At 37.1% G+C, this 20,956-nt stretch overlaps 3 pseudogenes across 1 annotated transcript; 2 read left to right on the forward strand and 1 right to left on the reverse strand.

The window, feature by feature from the left end:
* The first annotated feature begins 2,064 nt into the window (after positions 1-2,064).
* On the forward strand, positions 2,065-4,811 carry LOC147287131 (disease resistance protein RFL1 pseudogene; annotated as a pseudogene).
* A 6,385-nt stretch (positions 4,812-11,196) lies between these two features.
* LOC147287132 (putative disease resistance protein At5g63020 pseudogene) lies at positions 11,197-14,091 on the forward strand (annotated as a pseudogene).
* Positions 14,092-14,941: 850 nt separating this feature from the next.
* LOC147287133 (protein ANTI-SILENCING 1-like) lies at positions 14,942-20,338 on the reverse strand (annotated as a pseudogene). The gene is made up of 12 exons (XR_015121798.1): positions 19,994-20,338; positions 19,158-19,326; positions 18,042-18,221; positions 17,701-17,955; positions 17,379-17,614; positions 16,941-17,033; positions 16,579-16,657; positions 16,354-16,444; positions 16,011-16,119; positions 15,793-15,904; positions 15,184-15,325; positions 14,942-15,063 (listed from the first exon to the last, which is right to left on the reverse strand). The product of XR_015121798.1 is annotated as a protein ANTI-SILENCING 1-like (transcript).
* Between the last annotated feature and the right edge of the window lie 618 nt (positions 20,339-20,956).

Below are 20,956 nucleotides of genomic sequence, written 5' to 3' on the forward strand. Positions count from 1 at the left end.
TTGCAGACGAAGAAGAAGAAGAAGAAGAAAAAGAAAAAAGGGTGGGGGTGGGGTTCGTGGGTGGGGGAAGGGGGAAAGGGGTGGGGTCCGTGTGGAGGGGGAGGGTTTTTTTTTTTTTTTTTCATTTGTTTCTTTTATTGTTTTTTTTTTTTTTAGTTTTGTATTAAATTAAAGGGGTAGGTCCCACTTTTGGGTCTATGTCGCAAAATAAGAGGTGCTGAGTGGTCCAGGCTGGTCGAAATGACCAATATGCCCTACCACATAGGGTCATCTCAGCAAGACTAACAGAGGTTATGACGGAATTAAGTCGAAGGGACACATTGAATCACGAGATATACTATTAGGTGGCAAAACGAGACAATTGAAACGAGAAGGGGGGGAATTGTCATTTCGTTACACTTTCAAGGGGCAAAAGTGGTAATAAGCCTTATCAATATTTTGATTTTGCTGCATATTGGTTTACATGTTGGAGAGTGAGATTGTTACTTGTGCCTGGATGTACAAAAAACAAAGAAAAAGATACATCTATTGTGAATTAGTTGTTCATGGAATTTGACTGGCATCTTTTTGTATTTTGTTTTACCTTGAATTTCAAAGTACATAACTTTTTCATTTCGAATTGGCCATTGGAGAAATGGAATATATGCACCATTGTTAGCCATCTCTAGTTATAAATTCGAGTCAGTTCATGATATCTAGAATCTATCTACATTCATGAATTTTACAGAAGTACAGAAGCGTTGTGGCTACACCGCCAATTCAAGGACTTGTACAACTGCCAACAGTGTGTCAAATGGTAGGATGAAGAGTTTAGTACTGTATCCCTGTACAGATAAGAAGTTTGTTGTGTTTTTCTCTAACATCTTAGTTTTGCTGAATAGGTGTGGGAATTGACTTTGATCTCAATACATAGCTTAGTAATCAGGAGATGCATGTCTTAGAAATCAGGAGAAGACCATGCCAGGGCTGTTGGTCGTTACTTTTCTGACTTTAGTCCTCATTAATTGCCATGGTGAAGACATATGTTTTCTTTTTATGTAAGTAACAAAAAGTTAATATGAGAATGATCCTTAGTATGATGTGTCTCTGTGTGTGCGTGGTGTGGGCGACTTCTCCTCTACTTTAGAGTCCACTAACAGAGTCCTTTAATTAAATTTTATGAACAGTCAGTCAGAATAGATGGGCCAGCAGGCATGCTATTGGTAACAGGTCTTCAAAGAAGCTGTGGCAATTGAGGGCTGCAGGTCATTTCTTGCTTATGGTTGTAATAAGTCTTGCTTCTATATTCGGGTCTAATTCTCACCACTGAAACAGAGCTTGATCTTGAGCTCTCGGAAGGCCTAATCAATTCGTTTGGTATATGAAAATGTCAACAATATTTAAAAAAACATTATCTTTAACTAGTTGTGATAAAATATTCATAATAATTATTGCACCAGATTGAACTCTTGGATTATATAATTGAAAAAAATATTGAAAGTTGAAACAAATCAAAAAATAATTCATGATTTTGCATCTTTCATACCTAATATGTTTAATTAACAGAACAGGCAGGTCAGGTTTGCTGGCAATCTTAACTTATCCTATGTCTTCAAGCTAGCAGGAACCAATTAAGGGTCTAAATCGTGACTGACCGCAAGCACACGACTACAATAATGATCATGCACTTGGCAAGCTGTGATGGGATTGGTAATGGTAGGTGAGGAAAAGTCACAGAAGGAGGCGATGGCACTATAGAATTAATAGAAGAAATGTTTTTAAATTTTTATATTAAATTTTTTTTTTTTTAAATATGAATAAGGATAAATCTTCACAAATTTGTTTTTTTGGTGCTGTGCCATTCCCTCTGGACCGTTGAATCTCTGGTATTTGGTTTCCTCTGTTTTGGTTAAGGAATTATCTTTTCCACACAAAAAAAAAAAAAAATCATTCAATCAAAGCCTGTTCATCTCTCTCTCTCTCTCTCTCTCTCTCTCTCTCTCTCTCTCTCTCTCTCTCTCTCCTGTGTATGTGTGTGTGCTTGCCTTGCCTAGGCTACCTACACTAAAATTCCTCTATCTCAAAAATAGTTAGAAATCTTTTAATTCTTTCGATCCCGTAGAATTAATAATAATTTGATCCATCTGCAAGCAATGGGCAACATCTTCTCAGTCTCGTTATCAGGCGATACCATTGTTTCTGGCTGCTGGGATTCCATTATTGGACAACAACAATATGTCCGTAAGCTCCAAGAAAACCATGAAACTCTGCAAACTTCTCTGCAAGAATTAACAGCTATAAAGAATGACTGGAAGACAAAGGTTGGGATCGCTGTGCAGCAGCCACATATGAGGCCGTCAGAGAGGGTTCAGTGGTGGATTTCAAGTGTGGAAACTATGGAGGCTCAAGCCAACCAAGTTGTAAGCCAGGGCAATCAAGAAATTCAGAAACTCTGTTGTGGAGGTCACTGTTCAACAAACTACATGTCAAGCTACAAGTACGCAAAAAAGGTGGCTAAAATGTTGGTGCAAGTAGCTGATTTAAAGAGCAATGGAGTTTTTGAAGAGGTCGCTCAAAGTTTACCTGCAGCTTCAGTCAATGAAGTACCTGTTGTGCCTACTGTGGGCATGGAATCCACGTTTGCTAAGTGTTGGAAGTATATTGAAGGTGACCAAGTGCGCATAATTGGCTTATATGGGACGGGAGGAGTGGGCAAGACCACCCTTCTAAAACAAATCAATAACAAGTTCGTCCACACTCTTAATGATTTCAATCTTGTGATCTGGGTAGTGGTTTCTCAGAACCACAAACTTGAAACTATTCAAAATAAGATTGGTGAAAAGATTGGGCTTTCCGGTGATGCATGGAAGCAACAAGAGCAGCATGAAAAGGCTCAAGACATCTTCAACGTCTTGAACAATAAGAAGTTTGTGTTATTGTTGGATGATATATGGGAGCCAGTTGAAATAATCGAAGTAGGGGTTCCTATTCCCGATGATCAAACCAAGTCCAAGATAATCTTCACAACTCGATCCGAAGTTGTATGTGGTCATATGAATGCTCATAAGATTAAAGTGGATTATTTAGCATGGAACAAAGCATGGGAATTGTTTCAGAAGAATGTTGGGACAGAAACACTTGTTAATATTCATACAGATATTGCTCAAACTGTGGCAAAAGAGTGCGGGGGTTTGCCACTTGCACTAATTACAGTCGGTCGAACCATGGCTTGCAAGAAGACCCCTGAAGAGTGGAATCAGGCAATTCAAGTTTTGAAGAAATTTCCCTCAAAGATTTCAGGTATGGAGAAAAATGTGTTCCACCTCTTAAAGTTTAGTTTTGATAATCTACCCAACAAGAAAGTTCAGTCCTGCTTCTTATACTGTGCTTTATTTCCAGAAGATTTTCTCATACATAAAGATACATTGTTCTATTGTTGGATGTGTGAGGGAATATTGGATGAATATGCTAATGTAGACGAAGCAAAAAATGAGAGTTATGATATTATAGGTACTCTTCTTAGTGCATGTTTGTTGGAACCACAAGATGAAAGACTGGTAAAAATGCACGATGTCACTCGAGACATGGCATTGTGGCTAGTTTGTGATCCAGAAAAAACAAACAAGAATTTCCTTGTGCACACAGGTTCAAATTTAATTGACGCACCGAATGTTGAAAAATGGAAGAGCATAGAGAGGGTGTCACTAATGAACAATCATATTGAAAATTTAGTTGAAAGACTAGAATCTCCCAATTTGCTGACCTTGTTTCTTCAACGAAATAAATTGAAGAAGATTGGCGAAACCTTCTTTGATTCTATGCGTTCTCTTCAAGTTCTGGATTTGTCTGACAATAGGGATTTAACCCAACTACCATCCGGAGTTTCAAAACTTGCTTTTTTACAACATTTGAATTTGTCAGGAACTGGTATAAGAGAGTTGCCGACTGAGTTAAAAGCCTTGGTAAGGCTAAAATACTTGGACTTGGAGTTTACGAGGAAGCTTAACTTTGTTCCACCGCATATAATATCAAGCTTTTCCATGCTAAAAGTTTTGAGAATGCTGGGGTGTGGTGATGATGACAAATGTCCTTTTGACAGTGAAAAAGCAATGTTGGATGAATTGCAGTGTTTGAAACACCTAGAGTTCTTGACTTTGACCATAAGAAGTACCTCTTGTTTCGAACAGTTATTTAGCTACAAGAACTTAGTGACCAGTACTCGACAGCTCTACCTCCAACTTTCCGACAATACCAGGTTTCTTGATATATCATCTCTGGCCAATCTTGATTACCTTGGAATTGAAAAGTGTACTGATTTGGAAGAATTGAAGGTTAATTGGGAAGCACGAGGTCCTAATGATCCTCGCGAATCGATGACGATAAACCAAAGTTGCTTCGTTGGCCTTCAAACAGTAGATGTACTTGGATGCCCAAAAATGAAGGATCTGACATGGCTCATTTTTGCTCCAAATCTCATGAAATTAGTTGTTATGGGATGCTCAGAAATGGAAAAAATAATGAGTTTGGAAAGATTGGGTGGAGTGGCAAATGAGGTAAAAGAATTGAACCCATTTGCAAAACTGAAATGGTTGAGTTTGTACGATCTACCAAAGTTGCAGAGCATATACGAAAGTGCCTTACCCTTTCCAGATCTGAAGAAAGTCCACATTAGCAATTGTCTAGAATTGAAGAAGCTGCCACTGGACTCAAGGAGTGGCCAAGGATGCAATCTCATCATCGAAGGAGACGAAGTGTGGTGGAATGGGTTAGAGTGGGACGACCAAGATGCTCCAAATGTTTTCCTTCCCACCTTCAAACCTATTGAGTGGTGAGGGGCTTCCATATCATTTGATTCGGACTTGGCAAAGGCAGGCAACTGAGCTGGTGGATCTCACTTGCAGTTGCAGACTTGCAGGTAGCCACTTAATTGTCTGAATTGGGTCACTTCCCATGCTACCAAATGAAAGTCATCATATATGTATTATTCTTCTGCACGAACACCTCTTTTCATTATTTGTTGGCTTTTTAAGCAAGATACTACCTGAATTTTGACTCGATTTGTATGTTACCACATAAATTAAAAATTAAAACAAATTGCCTCCTAAATTAAATTTTGTTTGCAATTTACGACCTTCATTCAAATCTTCAAGGGTTTTTTGGTCTTTGAAATTGGGTGGGGAAGCTTTTGCCACCTCAACATGCTGAGTGGCAAGGCCCAACCAGTTATAAGTGGTCACATGTACAACCATTTTTCTATTTTTATAAAATTTAAAAATTAATTAAAAATAACTTCGGACTCATAAAATACACAGAAAATTTTTACGGACTCGTCTTGACTAATACTAATTTACTGTAGAGTCAAATTATCAATTTACCCTCTGAGAGTTTCCAAAAAAATTGGGAAGTCCAAATTTCTTTTTAAAAAAATTAAAATAAATTTCCTGCCATAAAATAAATTCTATAAAAATTATAGAATTTCTGTAAAGTCAAGACGGAAATACTCTACCAAAAACCTATTTTAGAGAATTCTTTCGAGATTTTATGAAAATTCTAGAATTTTTCTTGAATTTATTTTCCACATTAACAGAGTCCTTTAATTAAATTTTATGAACAGTCAGTCAGAATAGATGAGCCAGCAGGCATGCTATTGGTAACAGGTCTTCAAAGAAGCTGTGGCAATTGAGGGCTGCAGGTCATTTCTTGCTTATGGTTGTAATAAGTCTTGCTTCTATATTCGGGTCTAATTCTCACCACTGAAACAGAGGTTGATCTTGAGCTCTCGGAAGGCCTAATCAATTCGTTTGTATATGAAAATGTCAACAATATTTAAAAAAACATTATCTTTAACTAGTTGTGATAAAATAATCATAATAACTATTGCACCAGATTGAACTCTTGGATTATATAATTGAAAAAAATATTGAAAGTTGAAACAAATCAAAAAATAATTCATGATTTTGCATCTTTCATACCTAATATGTTTAATTAACAGAACAGGCAGGTCAGGTTTGCTGGCAATCTTAACTTATCCTAATGTCTTCAAGCTAGCAGCAAGCACACGACTACAATAACGATCATGCACTTGGCAAGCTGTGATGAGATTGGTAATGGTAGGTGAGGAAAAGTCACAGAAGGAGGCGATGGCACTATAGAATTAATAGAAGAAATGTTTTTAAATTTTTATATTAAACTTTTTCTTTTTTAATATGAATAAGGATAAATCTTCACAAATTTGTTTTTTTTTTTTTGGTGCTGTGCCATTCCCTCCGGACTGTTAATTCTCTGGTATCTGGTTTCCTCTGTTTTGGTTAAGGAATTATCTTTTCCACACAAAAAAAAAAAAAAAAAAAAAAATCATTCAATCAAAGCCGGTTCATCTCTCTCTCTCTCTCTCTCTCTCTCTCCCCTGTATGTGTGTGTGCTTGCCTTGCCTAGGCTACCTACACTATAATTCCTCTATCTCAAAAATAGTTAGAAATCTTTTAATTCTTTCGATCCCGTAGAATTAATAATAATTTGATCCGTCTGCAAGCAATGGGCAACTTCTTCTCAGTCTCGTTATCAGGCGATACCATTGTTTCTGGCTGCTGGGATTCCATTATTGGACAACAACAATATGTCCGTAAGCTCCAAGAAAACCATGAAGCTCTGCAAACTTCTCTGCAAGAATTAACAGCTATAAAGAATGACTGGAAGACAAAGGTTGGGGTCGCTGTGCAGCAGCCACATATGAGGCCGTCAGAGAGGGTTCAGTGGTGGATTTCAAGTGTGGAAACTATGGAGGCTCAAGCCAACCAAGTTGTAAGGGAGGGCAATCAAGAAATATGTTTTTTATGATAATTTTGTATTGGGTGAGTTTTGTCATTTCCTAAAATAGGCAAATGGGGGGTTTGTAATAAGAGAAGAGGGTTGCTATTTGCACACCCCTAAATTTTTTTTTACACACCCTTTTTAAAAGAAATAAAAAAGATCAAAAGGAAAAGACTCTTCTCTCCTTCTCTCACCCAAAGCCCAATTCCATTTTCTCTCTTTGCACACCCCCATCAACGAAAAGAAAAAAAAAAAAAAAAAACACACACCAGCCCATTTCCCTCCCTCACCCCGACCAAAAAAACATACACACCAGCCCCGATCTTAAGAAAGAGGAGGGTGGTCCGGTCTCCCAACTCCGCCAGAAACGGAATCAACGCCGGCGTGGTGCTTTTGGTTTCGGCGCCGTCGCTGGTTTTCTGGGTGGTTGGCGGGTGTCTCGTTGCCTGGTTCGCCGGCGAACGCCACCCGGCTAAGGAGATCGAGTTGCAGCGAATGTTCGGTGGGTGGCTGCCGAAGGAAACTCGAATGTTCGATGCATGGCTGCCAAAGGAAACCGCCGGTTTCGGCGGATGGCTGCCGAACGAACCCGCCGGTTTCGGCGGATGACTGCCGAACGGCATGTGAAGCTCATCCTTTTGGCTGGCACTGCGGCGTGGTCGTGCGAGCTGGGCAGAGCTGTCGGGCGCGAGCTCATTTGCGTGGTCGGGTGTTGGGGCTGTGCGAGCTTGGCATGGTGGTGGGCGCGGGGAAGGTGGTGCAGCAGGGAGGAGAGAGAGATGAGGAGAGAGAGAATGAGAGGGTGGTGCAGCAGGGTGGTGCTGCGCGCGGTGCTGGTGCTGCGCACGGTGGTGGTGCTGCGCGGGTGTGTGTTGACAGAGAAAGAGAGAGAGGGAAGGAGAGAGAAAGAGAGAAAGAGAAAGATGGGGTGTGTGAGTGTGTAATGAAATAAGGGTATTTTGGTAATGGGTTAGGAGTGTGTTAAGAGGTTTTGAATTTAAGATGAGTGTGTGGGGTGTGTAGGAGAAAAAAAGAGAAAAAGGGTGTGCAAAAAAAAATTTATGAGTGTGTAAATAGCAGCCCTCTAAGAGAAAGTGAGGTGTGCAAATAGCAGCTTTATTTATATTTGTTAACCTCCTAGTCTGACTAGATTTTAGTATGTTTTGTTTTTTTAAGAGATGAAATCTCTATTTTAGCCCCCTTAGAAGTAATAAAGTACTTTTTTTTTTGCCATTAATAAAGTACTTTGTTCACTAGGAATCCGTGCATGCATAACCCACCAGCTGGGAATGCATTTCCACATGTGTCTGATCTTGACTTCAACCAAGGAATAAAATTTCGGGTTTCGAGAAAATTTCGATGGAAATTTCGATGGAAATTTCGACGAAAATTTCGAAGATTTTAAAATTTCGACAGAAATTAAACGGAAACGACGGAAATTACTATCAAAATACGGAAATTTTGAATGAAACTTTACTATATGTTTATTTAACATATTATCTACTACATTGATAAAAAACATTGAAGAAACTAAATTATATAGTAAATTTCATGTGATATAATATGAATATAATGCACGCTGGAGACAAATACTATTAAATAAAATTAGTATAATGAGTAAATGAAATTAGTATATTTTTTATACTCTATAATTTATATACTAAATCCTATATACTAAATCTTATATACTCTGTAATATATACACTAAATTTTGTATACTTTATAATGTGTATTCTATATTTTTTAGGATATGGTATAAGATATTAGGGTTTAGGCTCTTTAAGATATTTTTAATTATTTTTATATAGAAATGTATTAGGATTTAGGATTTAGGATCTAGGATTTAAAAACAACTAAACGAAACCAAAAAGTTTTTTTTTTTTTTTCTAATTGCACAAAGACCCTAAACGAAATCAGTATATATATAATTTATTTTGAAATTCTCTACGACTAATTAACTTCAGCCATTAATTTGCGTCAACAATTATATACATGCATGTGCATAAGAACAATGAATGAAACATGATGTACAGTATGCATGAACGTACAATAGTTTCTCTTGGATTTTTCCAACTGTTTGATAACTTAAAAGATCCTTAACCAATCCTAAACTTTTTTTTTCCTCTTTTTTTTTTTCCTTTTTTTTTTCTTTCTTTTCTTTTCTTTTCTTTTTCTTTTCTTTTTTCTTTCTTTTCTTTTTTCTTTCTTTCTTTTCTTTTCTTTTTTCTTTCTTTTCTTTTTTCTTTCTTTCTTTTCTTTTCTTTTTCTTTTCTTTCCTTCCTTCATTTCCTTCTTTTCTTCTTTCTTCCCGTGACTTCATCTCTTCCCCTTTTCTTTCTTCTTTCCCGCTGCCCAGCCAGTCAGCCACTCAGCCACCAAACCCACTTCTTTTTCTTTTTTCCCACTACCCAGCCACCAGACCCACGCCCAAACACCTTCTCTCTCCTCCCTCTTTCTCCTCCCTCCTTCTCTTCCTCTTTTCTCCTTCTTTCCTTCTTCCCTGGTCTCTCTCTATTCCTCATCTTCCTCCCCAATCTCTTTGATCTGCTGCCTTCGGCGACGGCCAGCGACGAGGCCAGCTCGCCTCTTCCTCCCTTCTCTCCCTCTGGTTAGCTGGATCTGGATATTTGAGCGAAATTTCGTCGAAATTTCGACGAAATTTCGACGAAATTTCTCTCAAATTCAAAAAAATTTGTTGTTAGGGTATTCGAAATTTCGAATATTTCGCCGAAATTTTTCGAAATTTGATCGAATGGGTGTTAAAATTTTGGAACCCCTAAAAATCGAAATTTAAACCTTTGACTTCAACAATGCTAATACAAATTTTAACCGGTATTAAATAATTTATTATCTTTTTCTTTGATAATTACATTTACAGCACATTATGTAATAATACACTATGTTATTAATAAAAAACAAGGTGTGGCGACATTCTATATTTGCCTCTAAATTGCATGGCTGGCAGGTACCATCTTTTGTGGATTTACTTTAGTTGGTTTATGATTTTGCAACTTCGGATGAAAGCAGTTTTGAGATTTTTCTATTTCATATGTACCACGTGCTTATAACTCCGTTGCCCATAAATATCAGGCTCTTTCTATTAAGGTATATCTTAACTTATTTATGTTGAGGTATGATCTTGTTGGGGCCCACACGAGTCGTTTTGTGTCGATCCGAACCGTTCGCAAGGATCATCTTCATTGATAGATCATCCTTACAAAAAATTAGTCAAATCAGAAATTATTTACCTATCTAATTGTGATAAAACAAATGGACGATTTCATCGAAAATATTTGATTCGTCCATTTATTCGACCAAAGTTAGATAGGCAAATGATTTTCGATTTGGCTAATTTTTTGCAAAGATGATCTATCAATGGAGATGTAAAAAATGAACGGTTCGGATCAACGTAAAATGACTCATGTGGGTCCTAATAAGGTATACCTCAACATAAATAAGTTGAGGTATACCTCAATAGAAGGAGTCTGCATATATATATATATATATTATTTTAAGCATATTATTTTAATCAATTGTGAACCAATTGAGAGAGAAGTCATATTTTAATCAATTATTTTAAGCATATTTTATTATTATGGAAATTTTGGCAAAATTTCTTGAAATATTAACAAAAATATGTTGGTATTTTCATAAAATTTATTCTTTTCTAAAAAATAAAATTTTTGACAAAATTTCGACAAAAATTTTGAAATTTTCCTACTTTACTTACATGTACATCAATTGTGAACAAATCTACTAATTCTAGCATTAGTTTTACATTATTTTAAGCATATTATGAGAGAGAAGTCATGATGTGATGATTACGTCAATTGTGAACCAACTGACATATATATATTATATATTATTTTAAGCATATTTTAAGCATATTATTTTAATCAATTGTGAATCAATTGAGTGAGAAGTCATATTTTAAGCATATATTATTGAGTCTTTAAATTAAATTGGATTGGTGGCCAAAAAAAAATAATAATAAATTGGTGAGCCTTGATCCCCACCACCCACTAACTCTTGGCTTTTACATCAATCAAAGCCTAGGGTTTGTTCTTTTCGACCAAAAAATAAAAATCAATCAAAGCCGGGTCAAGTCTTCGGGTGAGCCCCCCCACCCAACCACCCACCCACCCACCAACCCACCAGCTCCTCACTCCACAGTGCACCAAGGAGAATCCAAGGAGGTCCAATATTACCTCTCAGTACATCAGTCCTTTCCCCCACATTATTCTCTCTCTCTCTCTCTCTCTCTCTCTCTCTCTCTCTCTCTCTCTCTCCTGTATGTGTGTGTGCTTGCCTTGCCTAGCTAGTAGCTACCCACACTAATTCCTCTATCTCAAAAATATTTAGAAATCTTTTATTTCTTTCGATCCATTTTCGATCCATCTGCAAGCAATGGGCAACATCAATATGTCCGTGACCTCCTCAGTCTCATCTTCAGGCGATGGCATTGTTTCTGGCTGCTGGGATTCCATTATTGGACAACATCAATATGTCCGTGACCTCCAACAAAACCATGAAGCTCTGAAAACGTCATTGGAAGAATTAACAGCTATAAAGAATGGTGTGAAGAGAAGGGTTGAGGTCGAGGAGCAGCAGCCATTCATGAAGCGGTCAGAGCATGTAGAGTGGTGGATTTCAAGTGTGGAAAGTACAGAGGCTCAAGTCAATCAAGTTGTAACCGATGGCAGCCAAGAAATTGGAAATTTATGTTGTGGAGGTTACTGTTCAACAAACTACGTGTCCAGCTACAATTATGGAAAACACGTGGCCAAGAAGTTGCAGGAAGTCGCTGAATTAATTAAAAAGGGCAAGGAAGATTTTGCAGAGGTCATAGAAAGAGTAGCTGCACCTGTAGTCAATCAAGTAGCTGTTGAGCCTACTGTGGGCATGGAATCGATGCTTGAAAAGGTTTGGAGACTCATTGAAGATGATCAAGTGGGAAAAATTGGCTTACATGGAATGGGAGGGGTGGGCAAGACCACCCTCCTAACCCAAATCAAAAACAAGTTGGCCCAAACTCCTCATGATTTTAAGATTGTGATCTGGATAGTGGTCTCAAAGGACCTCCAATATGAAGGAATTCAGGATAATATTGGTGAAAAGATTGGGTTTGCGGGTGACGCATGGAAGCAAAAAAAGCAGGATGAAAAGGCTGAAGACATCTGCAAGATCTTGAGTGAAAAGAAGTTTTTGTTATTTTTGGATGACATATGGGAGCCGGTTGAAATTACCAAACTAGGGGTTCCTTTTCCTGGTGAAGGAAACAAGTCCAAGGTAATCTTCACAACTCGATTAGAAGGTGTATGTGCTAGTATGGGGGCTCAGAAGATTGTAGTGGATCCTTTGCGATGGGACAAAGCATGGGAATTGTTTCAAAAGAATGTTGGGACAGAAACACTTCTTCTTCATCCAGAAATCCTCAAACTTGCTGAAATAGTGGCAAAAAAGTGTGACGGTTTGCCACTTGCACTAATTACAATGGGTAAGGCCATGGCTAGCAAGAAGACCCCTGAAGAATGGAAATATGCAATTGATGTTTTGAAGAATTCTGTCTGGAAGTTTACAGGTATGGAAAAGGTGCTGCACTTATTAGAGTATAGTTATAATAATCTACCAAGCGAGAAAGTTAAATCCTGCTTCTTATACTGTGCTTTATTTCCAGAAGATTTTCGCATAAAGAAAGTTGATTTGTTATATTGTTGGATGTGTGAGGGAATACTTGAGAAATACGGTAATGTAGACAAAGCGAAATATGAGAGTTATGATATCATAGGCACTCTTCTCAATGCATGTTTGTTGGAAGCGAATGGTGAAAGCGGGGTAAAAATGCATGATGTGGTTCGCGAGATGGCATTGTGGCTGTCTCGTGATCCAGAGAAAACAAACAAGAATTTCCTTGTGGAATCAGGTGCCAATTTGAGTGAAGCACCGAATGTTGAAGAATGGAAAGGCGTAGAAAGGGTGTCATTAATGAACAATCATATTGAAAAGTTAGTTGAAAGACCAGAATCCCCCAATTTGCTGACCTTGTTTCTTCAACGAAATAAATTGAAGAAGATTGGCGAAAGCTTCTTTGATTCTATGCGTTCTCTTCAAGTTATGGATTTGTCTGGCAATAGGGATTTAACCCAACTACCATCTGGAGTTTCAAAACTTGTTTTTTTACAACATTTGAATTTGTCAGGAACTGATATAAGAGAGTTGCCGATGGAGTTAAAGGCCTTGGTAAGGCTAAAATACTTGAACTTGCAGGCTATGCAGAAGCTTGAATTTGTTCCACCGCATATAATATCAAGCTTTTCCATGCTAAAAGTTTTGAGAATGATGTGGTGTGGTCATCATGACAAATTTCCTTTTGACAGTGAAAAGGCAATGTTGGATGAATTGCAGTGTTTGAAACACCTAGAGGTCTTGACTTTGACCATAAGAAGTGCCTCTTGTTTCCAACAGTTATTTAGAAGCTATAAGAACTTAGTGACCTGCACTCGAAAGCTCAGCCTCCAACTTTCCGACAATACGAGGTTTCTTGATATATCATCATCTCTGGCCAATCTTGATTACCTTGGAATTGAAAAGTGTACTGATTTGGAAGAATTGAAGGTTAATTGGGAAGCACGAGGTCCTAATGATCCTCGCGAATCGATGACGATAAACCAAAGTTGCTTCGTTGGCCTTCAAACAGTATTTGTATTTGCATGCGCAAAAATGAAGGATCTGACATGGCTCATTTTTGCTCCAAATCTCATCAGTTTAATTGTAGAGGGATGCTCAGAAATGGAAAAAATAATGAATTTGGAAAGATTGGGTGGAGTGGCAAATGTGGTAAAAGAATTGAACCCATTTGCAAAACTGAAAGAGTTGTTTTTGGGGTATCTACCAAAGTTGCAGAGCATATATGAAGGTGCCTTACCCTTTCCAGATCTGAAGGAAGTCTACATACGAGATTGTCGAGCACTGAAGAAGTTGCCACTGGACTCAAGGAGTGCCCAAGGATGCAATCTCATCATCGAAGGACAGGAATGGTGGTGGAATGGGTTAGAATGGGACGACCAAGATGCTCCAAATGTTTTCCTTCCCACCTTCAAACCTATTGAGTAAAAGGCAGGCAGCTGAGCTGGTGGATCTCACTTGCAGGTGCAGGTAGCCACTTAATTGTCTGAATTGGGTCACTTCCCATGCTACCAAATGAAATTCAACATATATGTATTATTCTTTTGCACGAACACCTCTTTTCATTATTATTTTTAATTATTCTTTTTTTATGTATTATGCTTTTATTGTCCGTATATACCACTTTAATACTTTATGGTTCTTTTCTAATTCATTTTATTGTTTCACCTGGAATAGTTTGTAATGCACTACTTGTTTCTGCATTGTTGTTTTTGTACTCTTTTAACTCCACAATGGAGTGAGAAACAATAACAAGCTAGTGTTTCAACAGGATACAAGAGCTCTTTTCCAGTGACCAAGTATAAATATGGAATTCTGGTCAAAGAATATTTTGATAAATCCAAGAATTTATAGATATAAACTTGAGCTTCGATCTATAGTCAATTCCTTTAAACTTTCAATTTATGAGGATAATACTACACGAATCAAATTTTATTCAAATCTAAACCCACTCTCAACCTCATTTAGTTTTAGCAAATAACATACTACCAAGTATACGAACACATCATTTAGTAAGTTGATTTGATGAACCTATTTGGCAGAAGCCCTAACAGGAGGCAAATATGTTAACTATCTGGAACAAGCAAACGTGCAACATGATCTAGTGCTTGACCCTGTGAAACATGCTGCTCATTTTATAATGTGAGCCAGATTTATTATCCTAAAATGGTGGATCTTTTTAGCACTAAACTCATTAGGTAGATAATTTTATCATGGCAAGCTTCAAAATGGACTAATCAATCTAACAGATCAGCAAAATGAACAGATCAGCCATGAATGGCACAATGGTATACTTAGGCATCAAAATGCACAACTAGTCAATAACAAAGTTGTTGGAAAAAGTGATACATATCACAGGCTGACCAATTCCCCAGAGAAAAAGAAATTCTATCATATGAATTTGATCCTAATATTTCCTTCCAAGCTTACAAAATTAGATCTGATCAGATGACAGGTTTACACAAAAGTGAATTTTAAGTTGTTAGGAATTTACACAATCCTTCAAGTGTGGGTAGAACCCTGTATGCTGTCCAATTTTGGGGCACCCTTCTCTGACTCTACTGTAATCACAAAAAGAACAATTTTCTCCTGCAGAAACATAACTAATAAATTTAGTATGTTAGTGTAAAACTTGTAGATGAAAAAGGTAGGATGGTCTATGATAAAGAGCCAACACTAATGATTTTTCCTCCAAGGATGTAAGCTTACCCAATGTATCGATGAAATACAATGTTAGCTAATTAAAAATTGACTTTAGCTGTCTCCTTAGCGACTCTATCTCCTCCATTTGTTCCTGAAGAGAAGGGGGCTCCAAAGGGGAGAAAAAAGTTAGAACATTCAACAAAAATTCCTCAAGTGGAAAACATCAAAACACATTAAGGGCCCTTTGTCACAACTATGAATTTCCTAAAATCACTGCAGGCGGGTTTAAAGAGTTAAAAGTTTTCCTTAATTGGCTGCAAAGTACATTAAAAAGTGCGTTTTTTTTTTTTTTTTTGCATATCAAACATTTGACTATTGGCCTCTTAGTAAGTTAGAAGAAACTAACTAATTTATAGATTGTAATATGGTACTAAAATAGAATTTATGACATGTTGTAGACATCTAAAAGAGTATTCATAAGCATTTTCAGAGATACCTAATGTCAAAAAACCTTCAGGCTGAAAAAAAAAAAAAATTATGCCAACAAAACCTATATATCAATTCAAATGTTTTAAATAACAAAATCTCTGGTAAAAGGTTGGTGTGCAGTGCATGTGTCCTGAAACTGTTATATACATTGATATAACATACTTTGCTTATGAAAATCGAAAGCACCTTATGTAATGCCTTCTGCCATAAATCTGACCTGTAGCAAACACCATTCCATGGCCATATCATACTCAATTGTGTTGGGCTGAGAACAGTGTGCTGTTGATACTGCCTTTCTCTACAAAAGGAACAAATAGGAAAATATTATGTATATGAAAATGTATATGCAAAAGAGGGGACCTGAACCCAAAAGCAAGAACAAAGCACTCAGCAATGTGAGTCACCATCTCTTCACGTTGGCTTTGAAGCCTGATTTTGTCAATGGTCAGATGTCCAACAAATCTGGCTGTTTTGTCAGGCTCTTTAAGAGTCCTTCTCACACCAATCACAGGTCTGCAAATGCAAAGTCAGATATACATGTGTAAGATCAACTTGAGTGGAGTTCAATTATTCTCATAACTTGTACCAAGTTAATGGTGGCCTTTGTAACTAATTTATCGTTTTCACACAATAACTAACTTGTTAAAATTCACAACATAATTATGTGTGGTATCCTTTTTAAAAAGTTGGATTCATAACTTATTAAAATTCACAACATAATTATGGAATGAAGAAATAAAAGGATACCTCCCATCTGCCAGAATCAGGCATCTCCTATTTAACTCAGATATGGCAGACTCAGCAGCAATCTTTGACGTGAATATGACAAAAGCCTTGCCTGTAAGGCCATGAAAGAATAAATGTAATCAGTCCAAAATTAAGTTTCAGGTTTAAAAGCATTAATAATCAACCACCAAACAAAACATGAAATCATTAGAAAAATCAGTATATAGCCACAACAAGCTGCTGTACCATAGTATGGATTAGAAAAAGTACTGCATTGTATCATTTTTGCCTCAACCTTTTCTTGGAGTGCACGCCAAACTAGATCCTGAGGAGAAAAAAGGGATGTAGATTAAACATAATGTCTAACACTAGGCCGTACCACATTGGCCCTATAACTCCAGTTTGTTACTTCATCCAGTATTAGTCATTTCTCATCCAGTTTGGTGGCTAGGGAACCTTTAATAGGAGATCGAGTTTTTCTTTTAAGAGAAAATAAGATGATACATTGCATCGTACACTAGACTGGCTTTTTATATACATCCGAGTTTCAATGAATTTCTTTGACTATCTAATAAGCTTCCAATATTAGATGCATCAAGGAATACTACCTCTACTTCTGATGATGCATAGGATGGATCCAAATTGTCTAGTAAGACCAAAGTGCCAGCATCTTGAGCTCTCTGCAGTCTTTGCTTCCAAGGCTTCAAAATTTGACAAGGAAATAAATCTGGTTAAGACTTTACAATGTAATCAATAGCCAACCATTGATTTGTATGAACAATCAAACAACAAATGGTAATGTCTACAAAAAAAATATCGGGAAATAGAAACTCACAAAGTGGCTTGAACCAATTTCTTCTTTCCTCCTGGATTTAAGAAAACTAGAGAAATTAGAATATTAACCAAATTCATTAACAAAACTTGCGAACAGGTTGTGTGAATATGTGTTTGGAGTCGTCTAGCATATTATTGCATTTCCGTAGAATATCCAAACTTGGGACATAAAATAAGGTTCCAGATTGAACTAATAAAATTTGCTAGTTTACAATTATTCCCAAAGGTTTGCTATTAACTTTAACTCCCCTATCCCCTGCATGTTGAGTAGCTGCATTTCCAGCAGTTTTGCTTGTCTTCTGTTCAGAACTTTCCCCCATAGTGGAAGCTACACCAGGTAGAACAATTATCCTCTTATGAGGATGGGTATCTGATGCACGCATATATGGTTTGGGCCTTAATGTCTCATTTGAATTCTCACCAATACAAACTACTGCTTTCTTGGATTCTGCACATGTGCCAGAAACAATCTTATTTTCATCTAATCAGTTGAATTCAGAAGTAAAATGCATAGTTGGCATTCTCAGAAATCACCTTTCATTACAGGGCTTACTCTGCTGCTGGACTTGTCATTTTTAACTGGAGAGGCCACCACTTTGTCCAATCCTAACTTGGACGACACATTTGATGGTCCATCTTGGTCTCTCAAATTTGTCTGTAACTTGGAAGCTACACCAGGTAGAACTATCACCTTCTTATGTTGATGGGTATCTGATGCGCGCATATATGGTTTGCGCCTTAATGCCTCATTTGAATTCTCACCAATACGAACTACTGCTTTCTCGGATTCTGCACATAAGCCAGAAACAATCTTATTTTCATCTAATCAGTTGAATTCAGAAGTAAAATGCACAGCTGGCATTCTCAGAAATCACCTTTCACTACAGGGCTTACTCTGCTGCTGGACTTGTCATTTTTAACTGGAGAGGCCACCACTTTGTCCAATCCTAACTTGGACAACACATTTGATGGTCCAGCTTGGTCTCTCAAATTTGTCTGGAACTTGGGAGTCCTGATGAGCTTTTGACTTCTTCCCGCATTAAAAAAGCACTCCACTGCATTGCATTCAAAATATTTGAAGACCATGATAGATATTAAAGTCCACTAAGAAAAAAGTATACAAGGGAAGTTATAATGATTTTGAGACATGAATGTATGGTAAATAAATATTGCTGTACATTGTGCACTCATAATTTAAAAATTTTAAAAAAAAAACCTCTGTTTGTTTTTTTAAGAATTTGGCTTTGAAATCAAACAGCTGTTAAATGCATTTCAGGTCACTGTTGAACCCCTTCAGTTATCACTATATGGTCCCCAAGTACCATGAATGACCTGTAGCCCCAGTTTTGAGCAGGATCTCTCACATCAGTTTGCTTTAAGTGATCACATCTGTTAGGGGTATTTGATTGTTTCTTGGAAAGGAGGTAGCAGCCCTTCAGAGTTGAGGCTAAGACTTAAAACCACTCACTTGTTATATCTCGCTGAAATAGCATGCTCATTTGTTATCAGCTACTACAAATCTACCAGAAAGATGTAAATGCATGCTAACATGCCTCCTAGATGTGTCAGTGGGTCTCTTTCAACTGCTACCTAATCTCGCAACAAGGTACTCAGTTTTACTGATCATTGCCTTTTGAGAACATGGCTTTGAGAGTGACAATAGCATCATCATATAGATATTAACATAAACATATTTCATTATTTGTCATAAACAAACGAAATCTAGCTGCTCAAAGTTTTTTATTCTACATGAAGCCATGATTAGTAACTATAGAAGTGTTCTACTTCAAACAATTAGACAGAACTGCTACAGCCTACAGCCCAATACTTGATAGAAAGTAATCGCAAAAATGAGTGACAAATTCTCAATTCTTAGATAACAGAATCAATCAATCAAATGTGAATCTGATTAACAATTTAACATCCTATATTTGTTTAAAAGGTTTATACCAGAAAGCACCCTAAATAAATTCCAGATGTAGATGACTGACCTTTAATTCCACCTATTTCATTTGGAAAGTTCTCTAATATTGTACGCGTTCCTACATCAAAAGTACGACAGAAAATGTAACTAGCCATTCTCAACTCTTCTTCAGAGGGCTGAGGATTCCTTTTGTCCTTTGATGTGCAGACAACATTGCATTTTCCTTGAATTGATTCCTGAAATTAGTATTCAAAATTGCCATGTAATTAGATGTCGATATAACCATGTGGACACCCTTGTTAACGATCTGGAGACTCTACAAGTTTGGCATCCAAATAGATTCAAATGAAAGAAGAAAAAGGCATTACATTGATCTAAAGGAAGTAGGCTCATTAATGTTATGGAAATGTAAAGACTTTCATGGCAATGTAAAGGGAAAGACGCTGAGAAGACATCTAATAATCTATTGGCCACATTGCCATAAAAAGTATATATGCAGTTAAAGTAGATACGAGTAGGATGCATGAGATATAACCATCAAATCTAGGTTAACATCCTCAAGCAGAAACACAGATTACATTCAAATCAAAGCTACCTGAAAACCTAGAATAATAACACTAAAAGGATTAGGGAATATCTCTAAAATGTATAGACAAAGGTGCCCAGGGAGATGCTAAGAAGAAAGACTCCTTTGTCCCTTTTAATTTAACAATGATTATACCATATCTCTAAATATCTCTAAAATGTATAGACAAAGGTGCCCAGAGAGATGCTAAGAAGAAAGACTCCTTTGTCCCTTTTAATTTAACAATGATTATACCATGCATAGAACTCTACTTAAATGAGGTATGAAAACATAAAGTGGACATGATTATAAAATGTCTCTAATTAAATCTAATTTACCAGAGAATTGATATTGGAGAGGCCTGCACCCTCACCAGAAGCTAAAAATATCTCGTTCCAGCGTGGTTCACAATCACCCAAAAAGTTACGTATTTCAGCAGGACAAAAAAACCACACGAGCTTTATCTTCTTTCTATGGTCCTCTGTGTCGTATATTTTCACAAGCTTACCAATATCAGTCTCGCATTCACCAGTGCGATAAACATGTACACAATCATAAAGGGAGTATTTCACGCCTTCATAAGTGAATGACTCATAGAACTGGACACCTTTCTTTCTCCCAGCTCCACCTTTCTTGCCCCACCTAAATTCAACATCATCTTCCATATCTGTCTCTTCAGGATGCGCCAGGCTTATCTATCTTCAAACTCAACCATTGTTTCTTAGCCCATCCAATAGTTTTCGAGAACCTAAAACAGTAAATTACCTTATAATACATGACCCATAAAAATAAACAAATAAAAAATAAAACTCAAACCAGAGATGCAAAACAAATTATGCAATATATTGTAAGCTGTAGTCAGGAAACAAAATTGATCATAGCTCAGCAGGCAACCAAATTCCATATAATATTTAAAGAATATGGGATCTTAGGGCTTAAGCTGAAATTTATATATTAGTAGTTCCTGGTGTTTTCCTCATCTGATCAACCTCAAAGTACCTAGTCGAGTACAAGAGAATCCAGTAGCATTAAAAAACCAAAGATGTACACAAGACTTAATGTGCTATAGAGTCAATTGATACAGTGATGCATAAGGAGCTGTGTAAAGAAGAGGGAAGTAAGAAAAAGGTTTACACTGTTTTTTCTTCTGGTTAGAACAATCAGGCAGAGCAATAAGTCCAGATTTGTCTCTGAATATTCTAGACCATCATTAGAGCCCTGGAGCCTCAAAAACGTCACGCTAAAAAAAAGAAAACAAAAAGCATTCCCCTGTAGACACCTACAGGGCAAGATATGTTGCA

Source organism: Dryas octopetala, chromosome 4 (assembly GCF_963921425.1).
Source record: "Dryas octopetala chromosome 4, drDryOcto1.1, whole genome shotgun sequence".
Classification (NCBI taxonomy): Eukaryota; Viridiplantae; Streptophyta; class Magnoliopsida; order Rosales; family Rosaceae; genus Dryas; species Dryas octopetala.